This window comes from Staurois parvus, unplaced genomic scaffold (genome assembly GCF_062004578.1).
Source record: "Staurois parvus isolate SC_StPar_1 unplaced genomic scaffold, SC_StPar_1.0 ptg000289l, whole genome shotgun sequence".
NCBI lineage: Eukaryota > Metazoa > Chordata > Amphibia > Anura > Ranidae > Staurois > Staurois parvus.
In genome coordinates this window covers 1,465,274-1,482,682 of record NW_028318085.1, presented here as the reverse complement: position 1 = coordinate 1,482,682, position 17,409 = coordinate 1,465,274, and positions in this window count along the sequence as shown.

The window sequence follows — 17,409 nt, the reverse complement described above, 5'->3', positions numbered from 1 at the left end:
TGTAGCACTGCACCACAATGCACAATGGTGTACTGCCATGTCATGCGCTGCACTGCATTTGAACAAATAGTGCTACCGTTTTTATTTTTGGCTGTTGTGGTGCGTAGGCATCCAATTCTGATGAATGGGCTGTCTTAATGCAGTGCACCCTAACACATGTTAAGCACGTTAACTCACAGCATTGGACTACACAAATGTGAGTGGTATTTAAAACATTATAGTTTCCCAGTAAAAGAAAGGAGGAAAGAAACAAGCGCCATCTGGGTGTAGTACTGAAGAAGAAGGCCTGAAGAAGGAGCACATGCCTGCAACGCGTCGCCATCTTTGATCATCAGTTCTGGTGTGGACATCACTTCTGCCCCTCATGCTGCATTCCACGCCAACCAGGAAGCCCTGGGAGCCTCCAGAACTACTTGCCAGTCGGTTCACAGCCTCCATGCTTTTGCGGCTCAAGACTGACACTGACGACCATCCCCACTACTATCCATGCCTGAGACCACTTTTCTTTTGTGAGTTTTACTTTTGCTGTTTGTTCATTAAAGCGGAGTTCCACTCACCCTGTCAAAAAATAAAAGTCAGCAGCTACAAAAACTGTAGCTGCTGACTTTTAAAAAACAGCCACTTACCTGTCCCTCGGTCCCACGGTGTGTCCCCCGCAGCCCATTTCACTGGCTGTTCTGGATTCCAGGAGGCCGGCATCTTCAGTGTGGGCACCCGGCTGTGACAGCTTGCGGCTTCACAGCCGGGTACCCACTGAGCATGCCCGAGTATCGTTGACCTTCATGAATGGTCCTGTAGTCTTCTGGGACCTATCACGTGTCCCAAAAGACTACAGGGAGGACACCTTCTGCTTCCAATCGCCTAGGCCAGGGGTAGGCAACCTGTGGCTCTCCAGCTGTTGTGGATTTACATTTCCCATGAGGCATTGCAACATTACAAAACTGACAGTTATAGCTATGACTTGCAGAGGCATGATGGAACTTGTAGTCCTGCAACAGCTGGAGAGCCGCAGGCTGCCAACCCCTGGCCTAGGCGATCAGACCGGGAGCGGGTACCTGTCAAATTTGGGTACCCGCTCCCCCCGCCCCTCAAAGGTGCCAATCCTTAATGGGGAGCGGGGAGCAGTCCTTAAATCGGAACTTCCCCTTTTGGGTGGAGCTCCCCTTTAAACGGTTTTACAGTACTACACCCAGATGGCGCTTGTTTCTTTCCTCCTTTGATTCATTCACAGAGCCTTCTCCTGCTCCCATTACAAGTTGCCTCCTAGTGGACATTAAGAGACCTACAAGGTCCTGGACTACATCTCCTCTCATGCATTCCCTTTTGATTGCTACCTAGTTGTGCTCAATTTATTGTTGTATTATAGATATCCCAGTAAAAGAAACCTATCAAGAAATCGATATGGAGGCTGTTACCACTGACCCCTCCTTGTGACAATGCTCATTATTTCTATTATAATGAGTTTACTTAAAATACTTTTTTTTTCTGTCAATATACAGTAGAAGCAATAGTGTCTAGGTTGCAGAGCATGGATATCATATAGAATATATACTATACGTGTAGCGCTACCCTCGTGTGGGCCGCTGTGTTGAGGGTATCCCTAAGCTTCCCTCTGCACAGCCAGGCAACAGGTATTTCTCGCACAAACTTGCATCCAAAGAAACTGACCACTCCATGAACCTGTTTTTGTTGTATTATAAGGGGAATTCAACCTGGATAGGGAATAGGGATTATGAGATGCCCAATTTGACTTGAAACAATAGAAGGGGGACACTTCCTTCCTATGTACAAAGCAGATCCTGGACTGTTGTTTTCCTAAAAGGCGTCAGTCGTTACGTATCAGTAGCAGCCTTACAGGCGAGGGACTAGTAGCCGCTCAAAAATCACTTTATTTCTCATAGCTACATACAGAAATGTCTTCTCTCTCCCTTTCAGAGCTGCTCCCAGCTCCACAGCCTGCAAGCGCTACCAGCCTTCCTGGCTTCTCTGAAGATATCCCGGGACAAGGATAAAGGATTGCGCCCAATGCAGTCCTTAGAAAGCTTGCTACGTTTGGCAGTCTTTCCGCAGCCTTTCCCTTTTTAGATCCCAACATGTACTGCTGTACTCACACTGTCCACTTTGCTCCCTACTGCTCCAGGCCTTGATCCCATCCACGCCTCTCCGCAGAATGTGTCCTTATGAGCCCAACTTATAGGTCAGAGACAAGGAATAATGGCTCAGAGCCAAGGAATACTGAGGAAGAGGTACAACCTCGAAATGCGTCAGCATCAGCTATCCAGAGGTCTACAGTCCCCTACCAGACCAACTTCAGGGGTTTTGGACCACACTGCATCTTCTGTGACATGCTTTCCATTTGATTTTATTTCTCTTGTGAGTATTTTACTTTTTATCAATAAATCTCATTTTTAAAGGTAATGCACTAGGCCCGTGTGCCTTCTTTTTGTCTTTTCATATACAGTTCTCTTTGGATTTCCCTGGTCCATTGAGGGCAGCAAGGCTTGCATTCCTTTCATACACATGTGGGGATATTGACATTGTGGAGTCCATTGTCCAGCGCAGGAGCTCAGGCATTCGGTTGCTTTTTTCTTCCTACCAGCCTCACCTCCTGCCCACCCCTTGTCCTTGCCCCGATCGTAGCTTATCAATCACATCTGTTTCCACCATGCAATTTCATATTCTGATTTATCGAAATATGATCAAATTTACAGACATAGTATCTCAGTGCTGATGATCATTGCAATGGGATCAATCGGCTTAAATTGATCAGATGTATCTAAATCAGTTCTATGAATTATGCCTACAAGTTATGCCTATTTGACTTTTTGTGGATTTGCTCGGATTAAAAAATTCCAAGCATGTATGGCCGCCATAAGGCCAACCAAAAGAACAGCCCATCCAAAAATTATTTTTTTAGATATTATTGGAGCCTGTAGTGGAGTCTGTTGGTCTCAGTGACTTGCTTCCTATGTGTCTTGGATTCTTTAATAGGAAGATCTTCCTGCCATCATACCAGCTACTTGGGAGTTTTGTGTGTTCCCATCCACCTCTTCTTGCTGTATTCTCCATAATAAATAGAAACTCCATGATAATGGGAATAGGAGTTGTACAGAACTCAGTGATCTCACCAATAGAATCCCTATGTGGCTCTGGCTTGGAGCACATTATGACTCTAATGAGGTGTAAACATAACGACACCATGCTGCAGTTAGTCTCATTCAGCATAGTGTTCTATTTCCGGAATTGCCACCTTTGGTAAACTTTCCCATGAAGTCTGAGACATTCCAGCCCAGCTGGAGGAACACAAGGTGCTGATCCCAAGGCTTGATGTTGTCCTAATGATAACAGGCGTCCAATCAGATGTCCCTGTCACCTGTGTATACTGTACCCACTTATCTCTGGTACACTCATGTATGCATAGCCAGCTTGGTCAGTGTTCATACTGTACCAAACATACTGATTGCAGGTCATAACAAGACTTGTGAAGTTTTTTTTTGTGATGTCTGGATTATGGTGACACTGTGTCAAAGTCCCATCTTAAAGTGGACCTGTAATCAGATTTATATTTCCATGTTAAACTAAACATCAAAATTTTAGGTCCATGGCCAGGAAACTCCCCAGACCTTAATCCCATTGAGAATTTGTGGTCAATCCTCAAGAGGTGGATGAACAAAAAATTCTGACAAACTCCAAGCATTGATTATGCAAGAGTGGGCTGCCATCAGTCGGGATGTGGCCCAGAAGTTGATTGACAGCATGCCAGGGCGAATTGCAGAGGTCTTGAAAAAGAAGGGTCAACACTGCAAACATTGACTCTGCATATATATATATATATATATATATATATATATATACAGTGCTCTCCATAAATGTGTACACCTTCTTTGAAAAGTAAGATTTCATTTAATATCTCAATGAACACAAAAACAATTTACAAAATTTTCACAAAATTGAGTGCTATAGAACATTTATTTAGCTCAGTGTTTCTCAACCTTTTTTCACCCTTTAAAATTCTGCACAATCTCAAGGCACCCCAATCTAAAATGTAAAAAACTATTTTACACACATCCAGTACTTCTCTATCCAACGTTAGAGGTGATTTTGTTCTTCCAAAGCAAATACACCTTTGCACACTGGTACCGACTATTATTCCAGTGTGTCTCTCTGTTTCTTTTCCTCGCTCTGCTAATGTGACCCCAGTGCTGATGGAGAGGGGCGGGGGAGGGGAAAACTAGGATGGTGTGAATGCACCTGGCATCCTCCTTATCAACTGATGATGTTGTTGGTTGTTAGGATGCTGGCAGCTAGAAGGTCATAAAAGTGCACAATGAAAACCTGTCTTTTTGTGGACTAAAAGGCAGGATTGATCCACCTGCTGACTTGTATACAATTTTTGGGCATTTTGCCAAGGAACCCATGAAGAAGCCTGAAGGCACCCTAGGGTGCCTGAGCATCCTGGTTAAAAAAGGCTGGTTTATCTCTTTACATAAAAGTAAGGTTCATAATATAACTTAGATTACAAAATCTTCATTTTCACTCAAATTAGTTGATGCAAAAATGAATACACTCCACAACAAAAACGACTACATTTAGTATTTTGTATGACCTCCATGATTTGTAAGGGCAGCACCAAGTCTTCTAGGCATGGAATGAACAAGTTGGCAACATATTGCAACATCGATCTTTTTCTGTTCTTCAAGAACGACCTCTTTTAGAGCCTGTATGCTGGATGGAGAGTGATGCTCAACTTTTCTCTTCAGAATTCCCCATAGGTGTTTGATTGGGTTCAGACCAGGTGACATACTTGGCCACTGAATCACTTTCACCCTGTTCCTATTCAGAAATGCAACAGTGGCCTTAGATGTGTATTTTGGATCATTGTCATGTTAGAAAAGTGCACGACGACCAAGCGCACGGAGTGATGGTAGCATCCTCTCTTTCAATATAGAGAATTACATCTGTGAATTCATGATACCATCAATGAAATGCAGCTCCCCGACACCAGCAGCACTCATGCAGCCCCACAGAAGGACATGGTCACCACCACCACGTTTCACTGTAGACACCATATATTTTTCTTTGTACTCCTCACCTTTGCGACACCATACAATTATGAAGCCATCTGTTCCAAAAACATGTATCTTGGTCTCATTACTACAGAGTCCTTGTAGTCTTCTTCTTTTTCAGCATGGGTCTTGGCAAATTCTAGGTGGGCTTTTTGTGCATTTTATTGTATTGTGTCACAGGAAGCAGTCATCCCAGTTTTGCTTTCTACTTCTTTAGCTAACTGCAGTGAACTTGCATGGCAATTTTCTCCAACTCTTGTCCTCAGCATACACTCCTGTTGTGATGTTGACTTCCGTGGACGGACTGGACGTCTCTGTGAGATGGTTGGAGTTCCATATTTGTTAAATTTTTGTATCACTTTTGCTACAGTATTCTGACTGATAAGCAAAGCTATGCTGATCTTCTTGTGTAAAGAAATTATTTTCTTTCTCAGGCCTTGTGACATTTCTTTTCCATGTGGTGCCATTGCTGACAGCATGAAATGGGAAGGGGTTTTCTTTGTTAAGCAACGCCCTTTTATAATCAACTGTCTGCTGGACACCTGTTTAATGGATAATTAGACTCACCTGGAGTTGAATTCTTATTAATTAGGATTTTGTTGTCTAAAATTTAGCTTTGCTCCTAATGCAGGCCATAGATGGGTCGAAAATCGGCCGATTTTTCGGCCGAAAATAAAATCGGCCGATTTTCGGATCGTTAGTGGGCTATTTGTTCGGCCGTTTTTCGGTATTTTGGCCGTTTTTTTTTTTTTTGGTAAAGTTGGAAAAAAATCGTCCGATTTTGCCGATCGGCCGATTTTCGCGGCAATTAGTGGGCAAATCGGCCGATTTTTTACCGATAAAAAATCTGCGCATGAGCAGTGACCTGCAAGAGGAAGACAAAAAGAAGAAAAAGAAGAAGAGGAAGAGGATGAAGAAGAGGAAGAAGAAGAGGATGAAGAAGGATAAGAAGAAGAAGAAGAGGATGAGGATGAAGAAGAAGAAGAGGATGCGGATGAGGATGATGAAGAAGGAGAAAAAGAAGAGGATGAGGATGAAGAAGAAGAAGAAGAAGAGGATGAGGATGAAGAAGAAGAAGAGGATGAGGATGATGAAGAAGAAGAGGATGAAGAAGAAGAATAAGAAGAAGAGGATGAGGATGATGAAGAAGAAGAAGATGATGAGGATGATGATGAAGAAGAGGATGAGGATGAAGAAGAAGATGAGGATGAGGATGATGAAGAAGAAGAGGATGAAGAAGAAGAAGAAGAAGAGGATGAGGATGAAGAAGAAGAAGAAGAAGAGGATGAGGAAGAAGAAGAGGATGAGGATGAGGAAGAAGACGAGGATGAGGAAGAAGAAGAAGAAGAAGAAGAAGGAGAAGAAGAAGAGGATGAGGATGATGAAGAAGAAGAGGATGAGGATGAAGAAGAAGATGAGGATGATGAAGAAGAAGAGGATGAAGAAGAAGAAGAGGATGAGGAAGAAGAAGAAGAGGATGAGGAAGAAGATGAGGATGAGGAAGAAGAAGAAGGAGAAGAAGAAGAGGATGAGGATGAAGAAGAAGAAGAGGATGAGGATGAAGAAGAAGAAAAAGAAGAAGAGGATGAGGATGAAGAAGAAGAAGAAGAAGAAGAAGAAGAGGATGAGGATGATGAAGAAGAAGAGGATGAGGATGAAGAAGAAGAAGAGAATGAGGATGAAGAAGAAGAAGAAGAGGATGATGAAGAAGAAGAGGATGAGGATGAAGAAGAAGAGGATGAGGATGAAAAAGAAGAAGAAGAAGAAGTAGGATGAAAATAAGAGGAATTCCAGTCCAGCAAAAAGTGTCTCTGCAGAGAGCTCCGCTATTTCTTTGACAGTTCTCTGACAGTTCCTTGACATTTACAGCGGTTGCAACATTGTATCTATTTGTTTCCGAATAAAAACGTCTGTATCCTAAATGGAAACAAATAGATACAATGTTGCAACCGCTGTAAATGTCAAGGAACTGTCAGAGAACTGTCAGAAATAGCAGAGCTCTCTGCAGGGACACTTTTTGCCGGCTGTAGACGGGATGAAAATCGGCCGATTTTTTTTACCATTGGTGGTAACGTCGGCCACTTGAACGACCGATTGTTCGTTTTTTTAAAAGAAAAATCGGCCGATTTTCGACCCATCTATGGCCTGCATAAGACTTTCTTTGGGGTGTATTCATTTTTTCAACATGGTCTTGAATTAAATTGTTAGCAAAAATACTTTTTTGTGTGTGCAACTTAACAATTCTTGTTTGCAATCAATGGCCCGCATTTGTGGGAGTATTTTGTAGTATAGTGTCCAATAGAAAATGTTGATTCTGAAAGGAAAGTTTCTCAGACAAATCTGTTGCGGTGTGCTCATTTATACTGAGCACTGTATATATATATATATATATGAGTCCGCATTGCCCCCTGATGTAAGGGGGCAATGCGGACTCTGATGTAAGGGGGGGCTCTGAGGACTCTGATGTAAGGTGGACTCTGGGAACCCTGATTAAAGGAGAATGCTGGGAACTATGATGTATGTTGGGGCTTTTATCACCAGAGACTCCCTTATATCAGAGTTATCCTTTATACCAATGTCTGCAGTGTTCCCTCTTACATTAAAATCCCCTCCTTACATCAGAGTTTTTAGTGTTACTCCTTAAATCAGAGTCCCCTGAGTTCTCCCTTACAGCAAAGTCTGCAGAGTCCACCCTTACAATGTAATGGAACTCTGTGAGTTCAGATGTAAAGGGGAACTCTGCAGATTCAGATGTAAAGGGGGAACTCTGCGAGTTCAGATATAAAGGGGGAATTCTGATCTTTCAGAAGTAAAGGGGGAACTCTGTGGATTCCAATGTAAAGGAGGAACTCTGTGGATTCCAATGTAAAGGGGGGACTCTTATGATTAAATCCATACGATTAGAAATGTTATTTAATAAAAAAAATATGTATAGTGCATACTAAAAATGGTGTGAGCCACTAAAGTGTTCAGGTTTGGCTTGAATAAAAGATGGCAACCCTACTCAAGATGGCACCAGAGGTCAAGTGGCCCTTCATGGTTTCTAGCACTGGGGCCCTGAAGGTTCTAGTTACACCTCTGAGAACAGGAGATATTACCTCTCATTTCAAGCCCTGATGAAGGGGTGAACTTTGACCCCTAAAACACGTTGGCTTTGTGATAAAGTTTGTCTCATCTTTGGAATTAATCTGTCTGGACAATTACATTTTGGTGTAGCTCTGCACTCTCAGATTCCCTCTGGTCCAAAACGTGACTTGGGTGCCTTTTCCACCAGTGAAGAAATTGTTTTTTGTTCTTGATTGTGGCTAGATGTTGGTCCAGAGTTGTTTTCACCTCCAGCTGTGTCTGCCCCATATTGGCACTATACTGTATGTCCGCATTCTCAAGACTAGTTATTTTAGCAATAGCCTATCAGCAAGAAACCAATCAGCTTCCAGGTTTTATTGCCAAGGTTTCATTGAACAAGCTGAGGTTAGAAGCTGATCAGAAGTGAGCCTGATTTTGCACTCTCCAGATTTACCCTAGGTTCACATCTGTGCGGGTGGTGCCGCTGCGGATCCACATGAAAATCCATGCAGCCGCACCACCCGCACAGACAAATGCGGACCCGCGGGCGGGTGCCATTAATTCTAATAGCATGCCGTCCACACTGGAAAATACAACTGTACTGGGAACCGAGGTTCCTGTGTGGGCTGCGTTTTTCAAAGAAGTGCAGGGACTTCTTCCCTGCGTGTCACAGGCACGGGAGTCCATTCAAATAAATGGGCCCTCAAGCCCGTGCAAAATGTAGCCCGCACGGCCGCATAGATGTGAACCGGGGGTTAGTAAATAAACCCCACTGAGTCGCAGGACATTGTATAAGAAGACAACAAGCACATTAGCTAAGAAAAATTTTCCATTGGACCCTTGATGAGAAAAGTCAGTTTCTTATGATGTTGATTGCATGCCAATAAAATCCCTATAAATTTTCAGCCCTTGGGTTCCTGGAAAAAAAGTTTCCTATTAAAACAAATAACCTTTTGGCATATTCATTGATGCAGGGCATGCTTGTATTGTTTTCAGGAACCTGGGTGACTATTGAATACACAATCCACAATAGGTTTCTTTTATCATTTAATAGGACGGTGCATTGAAAAACTATACTTATTGGCCTCTGACGGCTTTTTAAATATTTTGAGGACTCCATTGACATAATGTCTGTAGCATAGTTCCTGATTGGAATTTTGGTTGTTCTCATCCACCATGGAGTCCTCACTTTTTCTGTTGGTAACTCTTTAAAACTGATCTCCAGATACAAAAAAAATATTTTGTACATTTGCAATGCAAGAATAAGTTACTACTAATGTGTGCCCCATGTGTGCCTGGTGCTACATTCATTAAAGCTGTTAATTACATTACTCCCATTGAGCTTTGACCACCAGCAGAATCTTAACATCCACCCCCCTGTAGCGCCCCTCTCGATAGCCAGGGGGAGCTAGTTGCTACTTGTTAGAAAGGCTGAGCAGCAGCCTGGGAATAGTCAGCAGGGTAAAATTTGTGTCAGGGCTGAGAGGCTCTGCAGATCATTTCCTTGATACCTCCCCCTGCTCTAGAAACTTGGAGAAGATTCTAGAAGCAGTGGGTGGGTGAGAAGGGGCTGATCTTCATACTTAAGGGATCTTGACCAATCCCTATTCAGGAGGCTTGGCATGGGGTCAGGATAGCCCATAAGTATGACTGAGCCTGCTCAGCAGCAGGAGAATACAGGTTGAAAATGTAGACTGAGATGCAGGTGCCTGGGAGGGGACTCAGTGAGAAGGGGCCTACCTACAGGCCAGGAACTGGAAGATCACTCAACCTCACCAGTCCCCGGAGGTAGGACTACCTGTGGAGCCAGGAAAGGAGCTGGCCTAGCAGAAGGCCTGAAGGCAGCCACCTACCTAAACCAGCTCACAGGAAAGGGACTGAGTGAGTAGACCTACACCCCCTGGGCCAGCTAAGGGGAAAAGAGCATTCTGGTGGGAAAGCTGACTAGCTCCTTACCTGGGGCTTTTTAACTTAAAGTAGCAGGCACTGAATCCCCTTGCCCAGGGAATCCTCCAGACAGCTGGGTAAAGAGGAGGATTTATCTGGAGTCTGGGGTGGTACACCAGGAGAGGCTGGAGACCTCTTCAAAAAGAGACTTGTACATAGTTGTCAGGAAGTTGTCCTCAGTTTACTGTTCCTTGGGCATCCCATACACCCCTCAACCCAAACATGGTTCAATACCCCTAATAAAACTTAAAAAGCAAGCTCAAGGACTGCTTACTGTCTCCAGAATGCAAGTCTGTGGAAAATGCATGTTGCCTGGCTGTGCAGGACTATAGGGGGACCCAAAATTACAGCAACTCCTAGGGGAGTAGTGCTACACCCCTACTGGGTGTATGTCAGATGCCTGGCCCCCACCAGTCTGGTGAGGTTCCCCCTACTGACCCCATTGATTCTACTGTGTCCTATAGTGACATAGGGAATAGAAATTTAACCACAGTGTGTTGGCATTCGACAAAACTGGAAGTGCCAGATGATGAAGATTTTGCTAGAGGCCATAGTTCTTAACAAGGGATGAGCTGAGTGTTTGATCCAAACTTAAATTTGTACTGCACATCTGCTGTTCAGACATTTGGCCAAAACCTGAACTTTAACCTCCCTAGCGGTCTGATTATGTACATATTTCTGTGCTCAAAGCGGTACATTTTTTTGCATGGAAATATGTATTTTTTTTATTGTAGGTCTGTAATTTTTAGGAATAACTCACTGAAATCTGTCCGAACAAGAGTCTAGTAACCATCCCGGGTATGATAAAACTTGAAACACAAAATCATAAATTATAATTTAATAAATAATCATAAACAATAATAATATAATAATAATAAATTTAATTCAATAATATAATCAAACCAAAAACACTGAAATTTGAAATAGAGCGCCAAGTTCGCACATCACTGAGCAAAGTCGCAGAATCGTTTTCAGTGTCAGATGATGAATTTCCCCCACGAATCATTATCACTCAATTCTGCAAGTGGTTCTGATTTACTATCGCTGTTCTCTAGCCGGTCTAAAACCGCTTTTGACCTAAAGGGACGCTTTTTGGACGCCATGGACGTTTCTCAGTTTCCAGGCAGAAAGAACAGTAAAATTGCAGGCAGGGCACAGGACAAAGCACTCGGGACAAAATGTATGTGAAATGGTTTGATACAGGAATGTTATACTATGTGATTTTAGTGAATTTAGTGAATGTCACTTTTTGTCATTTTCAAATTTCCCGCAATTCCGTTCCCCGTACGTCCCGATGTTGCAGGGGACGGAACCCAGAAGACAGATGCCGGCATCGGCTGGAGGACATTGCCGGGGACACTGGAGGAGGGACATTGCGGGAGAGCAGGACAAGGTAAGAGAAGAACAGATCCCGGAGCAGCGCCACATGGTGTTCCTGAGTGTAGCTCGGGGTTACCGCTTGTGGTACTGAAACTTTACCCCGAGCTACACTCAGGAATACTGCCAGGGAGGCTACGAATGTTTGATGGGAATTCCTCCAGCATGCATCCCATCAGGGGCGGACTGACAACTCATGGGGCCCCCGGGCAATAGGGGATCATGGGGCCCCTGTGTCTTTGCCCAAACTCAAAAAAGCCTATGAAAAAGATACCAGGGGCATTTCATGGGGTCCCCTACTGACCCCGGGCCCTCGGGCAGTGCCCGAGTTTCCAAATGGTCAGTCCGCCCCTGCATCCCATAATACATAGCAAAAGCCGTCATTGGCTAAAGTATTTCTCTGCAGCCCTTTGTCAGTGTGTGGAAGGTTAGGGAGAGTGAGGGACTTCATCTGTCACCCAGGCTCAGACCAGCTCACAGTCCATTGCAGTTTCCAAAATAGTCTGACTCCTCATCCACAGCTATTCCTGTTTTTTGAACCACCAACTGGCATGGAGGAGTCAGCTGAATTATTTGCTGCAACAGGATGTGCACCAATTAATGGGCTCTGAGGTTAAGAGGGAGAGTCTCCCTTTATTAAGGATGAGAGTCTCTGTCTGAAATCGACTAATTTAATTAAATTATTTAAAGTTACGTCTGCCTGCATGAAGTGAAAGCACAGAAACTGGTGTGAAATCTGCACCGCATCAGTATGAACCCAGGCTCATAGTCCATTGACTTGTCCTTTGACTTACAAACAGAAAGCCCATACAACGGTGCAACATGACTACAGGGGTCCACATTGCACCAGTGATCTACTGATGGCAGGTGCAATGCTTTCCAGGCTCCTGCTGGAAAAAATAATCAGTGCACTTTTTTTTTCCTGCAAAATATGTGCATTTATCATCTTTTCCAGAAAGGTGAAATTATCCTTTATTACCACTTTAAATATCTGGCCGCTAGGGAGCACTGTGACACTGATCTCTACATGATGTACTCCTACCTGCTGTAACAGATTCCTAATAAAGCTGGCCATATACTAGTAAATATTCAAATGAACTTATACACAAATATTCTTGTAAACACGTGTTTGAAAATTCTCAGTACATTTGATTACCCGTCGAATGTTGTTTGAAAAGTACTACAAAATTTTGTTTGCTTTTAATATTCGATTTTGGAATGAATGTAATTTGCCTGAAAAGAATGGGTTGCATTTGGTGGCGATACTGCTTCCCAAAGGTGACAACTGGATAAATCGCGCCGTGGCCATGAAGCAAAGCATTGCATTCACATCATGTGCACAACCCCGTCCATTTGCCTTTGCAGCTTATGGGGGCAGTCAAACATGGTTCAACCAGCTGTTTTTATCTGGATACTTCAGATGCCACCCAATTTTTGCCACCCTATGCAGCTATTTTTGCAGTTCCCTCACCCACTTTGGTTGCCAGGACACTGACACAGCAACCAATGACGCTCTGGTCCGGCTGACAGTGTCTTAGCAACCAGTGATACTGAGTGTGTTTGGTTGCTGGGCTGCACAGCATCATTGGTTGTTATGGTACAAGCATCCTAACAACCAACTTAGTAACGCTGCCCTGTGTATGCAATGTTGTTGAGTAACTGCAGTGAATGTTCAGTCTGTGCTGCCCAGGGGCGGACTGACAACTCATGGGGCCCCCGGGCAATAGGGGATCATGGGGCCCCTGTGTCCTTGCCAAAACTCAAAAAAGCCTATGAAAAAAGTACCAGGGGCATCTCATGGGGCCCCCTACTGACCCCGGGCCCTAGGGCAGTGCCCGAGTTTCCATATGGTCAGTCTGCCCCTGGGCCGCCCCAGTATCCCCCCCACCCCATTGAGTGCTGCCTGAGGTGTTCATCTCATCTCAGTTTGTTTAATTGGCGGAACGCTCATGAGTATAGCGGACAGTGATATTTGATCTGAAATATAATGTAAATTAGCCCTATTAGCGTATGTATACCCTGTTTTGCATTAATTTATAGGTACCTAGAGCAGTCAATGCCAATGTAGCGCCCTCTAGGTTTAGCTTGCTAGGATTTGTTTTTTTAGTCAGAGGCTTGCTAGAAGGCTGGGATGGATCAGCCTGGTAGTAAGGTACAGAGGTTACATTAGCTCTACCACCCTTCTAGAATCTGGAGGAACTTTCTAGAAGAGGGGTGGAGGAAGGGAGGAAGCCTAAATGTGCATGTTTAAGGGAAGTTGGTCAATCCCCAGGCAGGAGGCTGGGCCTGGTGGCTAAGAGCAACCCTTAAATGTGAGAAAGCCTGTGCAGCTGTCAGGGATCCGGGTATGACCAGAGATGTGTGGACCGACACAGGGAAACGCAGGCTTCAGGTATAGTATAAAACAATACAATTTATTAAAGGCTAAACAATACATAAACGCAGTGCAAGGCTAAACATAAACACAGTGCAAACCAAACCAAACCTCCAACAGATAACAATATGTACAGCACCAAACATAGTTGGGCAGGCCGGGTCGGTAGCTAATGGGCAGACAAGGTACAAGGAGCAGGCAGGAGAGTGGTCAGGAGTAGCCGAGGTTGATACAGGCAGAGTTCATGCGGAGTCAGGATCAAAGCAGAAAGTCAAGCAGGCAGGATACAGGATCTGGATACAGGGCACAAGGGAGCAATACACCAAGGCACTGAGCGTGGCCTGGACCTGCTTAAATACACCTCCTGCAATCAGCCTCAGGTGATGGCCTGATTGCAGGAGTGAGACACTGGCTGCTCAGAGCACCCGCTGGCCAGCACTGGTACTGCAGCCCACAAGGCAGGTAAGCCCCAGCACTACCAGAGATAAGACCATTCCTGACAGCAGCAGATGTGTTTGGGTGGTGTCAGGGATCCCCTCGATCCCCGCCGCGATGGTCCCGGCGCAGGCGCAGTGCACCGCCCTGTGCAGGGACACGGGCACTAGGTCCGGGCCGGCCGCGGCGTTCGAGTTCGCGCATGCGCAGTAGAAGCCGCGGCCGCCCGCTGGGCACCAATGGCAGCGCAAGGCGGGATATTTAAATGTCCCTGAGCTGTCATTTCAGTGCCTTCTGGTCTTACCTGTATCCTGTGATTCTGAACCTGTGCCTAAGTAAGTTATTGACCCGGATTGCTCTTGACCTGCTGATTTCTCCTGCCCAGACCTTTGCTTTGCCTGACCTCTCTTTCTGAATGCCCCTCATTAGTTCTGACCTACTGTTGCTGACCTGACGTGTGACCCGACAATTCTCTGTCCGCTCCCTTGTACCATACCGTCCTCTACATTACCAACTCGGCCCGTCTGACTTCGCACTTGCTCAGCCATCCATCCATCCCATCGGGGTCACCCGACCTCCTCACATCTGGCTCTCCCTGGTTGGAGCTCCTGGCGAACACCCCTACCACTGACAGGTGTGCTCAGTAGTTGCGACCTGGTCCCGGGGTACTCCAAGTTCATCCCCACCATCAGGGGCTCTGGTGAACAAGTACCCTGGGGCTTAGACTCTGCGCTCTGGGCACGCCTGACCAGTGGAGTGCTAGTGGTGCCGCTCGGCGGTCCCTCACAGGTGGAATATGGACTAAGGAAGGTGCTGGAGTTTGGAGCATGGGAGAGGGCTCCAGGGAGGGGGGACTACTACAAGACAGGACAGTGTGAGTACTCCTACAGCCCATGGGCCAGAGAAGAGAGAGGGCAGTTAGGTGCAATACCCAACTAGTTCTCATCCAGGACAGGACTACTTAAGTACAGATCTTGGAATCCCTTGCCCATGGATACCCTCAGGACATCTGGGTGAAAGAGGAAGGATTCATCTGGGGTCTGAGAAGGTACACCAAAGGGGACAACAGTGCTCCTTGAAGAGACAGTTGCTACTTTTTTGGTCCACATTTTTTGTACAGTGTACAGTGTTTGTTGAGAAGTTGTCCTCAGGTTTTACAGTTCCTTGGGCATCCCATTTACCCCTAGATCCCATCAAAGTTGTTGACCCCTAATAAAACAACAAAACCTAGCTCAAGGACTGTTTTACTGACTGTGTGTGAAAAATGTGGAAAAGGTGTGTTGCCTGGCCGTGCAGAGCTTAGGGGGACCCATCAAAATCAGCCGTCCCTCAAGGGGGCAGCGCTACACCAGTAAAAACAGGATACTAAAAATCGAGAAACCACTTCGAAACACAGGTGTTTGTTAGAAAAAAAAACAGTTGTACTGCCCATAACAACCAAAATCCATCATTTTTCTGGAACTACTTAGTAAATGAAAAACATTTGAGTAGTTTCTACAGCAACATCATTCCTTGTCCCTTATGTTATTGTATGAAGATAAGATCAGTCATTACATTGTGCGTAAAGTCTTACATTGTGTATAAAGAGTAAAGCTGGCAATACACAAGTGGAATTTGGTTTGATAAAAATTAATTTTCTGAACATTCATTCAGTTTTCTAATAGTTAACGGTATCAAATTGGCAATCATTTTTGACCTTAGGGATATAGAAAATTCCAAGGAGAAGGAAAGTTTTGGGGAAAATTGTACTTTTTGCAATGTGCATGTGTATCCCAAAATTGTACTGAGAACTGAAAACATTGGCATGGCAATCAAACAACATTTTTTGGTATTTGGCAAGTCCATCATGGTGGTATAAAAAGCTCTGATGAACAATTTTCCCAAATATTTGTGCGAACATTCAAACAAAACTTCACTGGTGTATGGCCAACTTAACTTTGTGATGACTTTGCCTTATCCTCTTTAAAGGTTTATTTTTATTTTATTTTTTTTATTCCATTATGTATGGCAGTTCTATTACTAGAGCTTTATCCAACTTAAAAGCTTCCTAGTATCATGATATTTTTAGCAACTATTTTCTGAGTGACATTTTTGAAACTGGTTTTGATATTTGTTTTGTGTTGTTTGGAAATCTGCATGGAGCTAAGGAACTTGTGAGTCTTCATCACTATTGGCCACTGTGCCGATCAGAGGTCTGCATGGAGCTGGGGAACTCATGAGTCTTTATCACTACTGGCCCCTGTGTTGATCAGAGGTGTGCATGGAGCTGGGGAACATGTGAGTCATCATCACTACCGGCCTGTACGCTGATCAGAGGTCTGCATGGAGCTAAGGAACTTGTGAGTCTTCTTCACTACCGGCCTGTGCGCTGATCAGAGGTCTGCATGGAGCTGGGGAAAATGTGAGTCATCATCACTACTGACCCCTACACTGATCAGAGGTCTGCATGAAGATGGGGATCTTATAAGTCTTCATTACTACTGGCCCTGTGATAATCAGAGGTCTGCATAGAACTGTTGAACTTGTGAGTCTTCATCACTAATGGCCCCTGTGCAAATTAGAGGTCTGCATGGAGCTGGGGAACATGTGAGTTTTCATTGCCATCGGCCCTTGTGCTGAGCAGAGGTCTGCATGGAGCTGAGGAACTTGTGAGTCTTTTGTCACTACTGCCCCTGTGCTGATTAGAGGTCTACATAGATCAGATGTGTACATCTACTTTTTCACGCTCTCTACATTTCACACCCTCCACCTGCTCACAGCACATTTCTTCTAAATTTATCCATAGCATTGTGCATCTTTTTCCAAACCTCCGTTGATCCCCCCTTCCTGCACATCCTGGATCAAATTCATCTTTCTATGATCACAGTGCAGCATATCAACGCCAAACTAATCCCCCCCCCTCACAATGTACATTGCACCCTCTTCCCTTCTCACATTCAAGCAACATAAAACCCTTCCACCCCCACAGCATGACCTACCCACTCACCTATGATGTTCTACCACACAGGTGATATGGAGGAGCAACATTGTCACACTAGGGCAGGAAGAGTTTCAGAACTACAGGGCGATATGGTGTTCTGTAGAGAGCGATAGGATGATTGGCTACTGATAACAGTCATTAAAGGCAGAGAACACAGGACATTA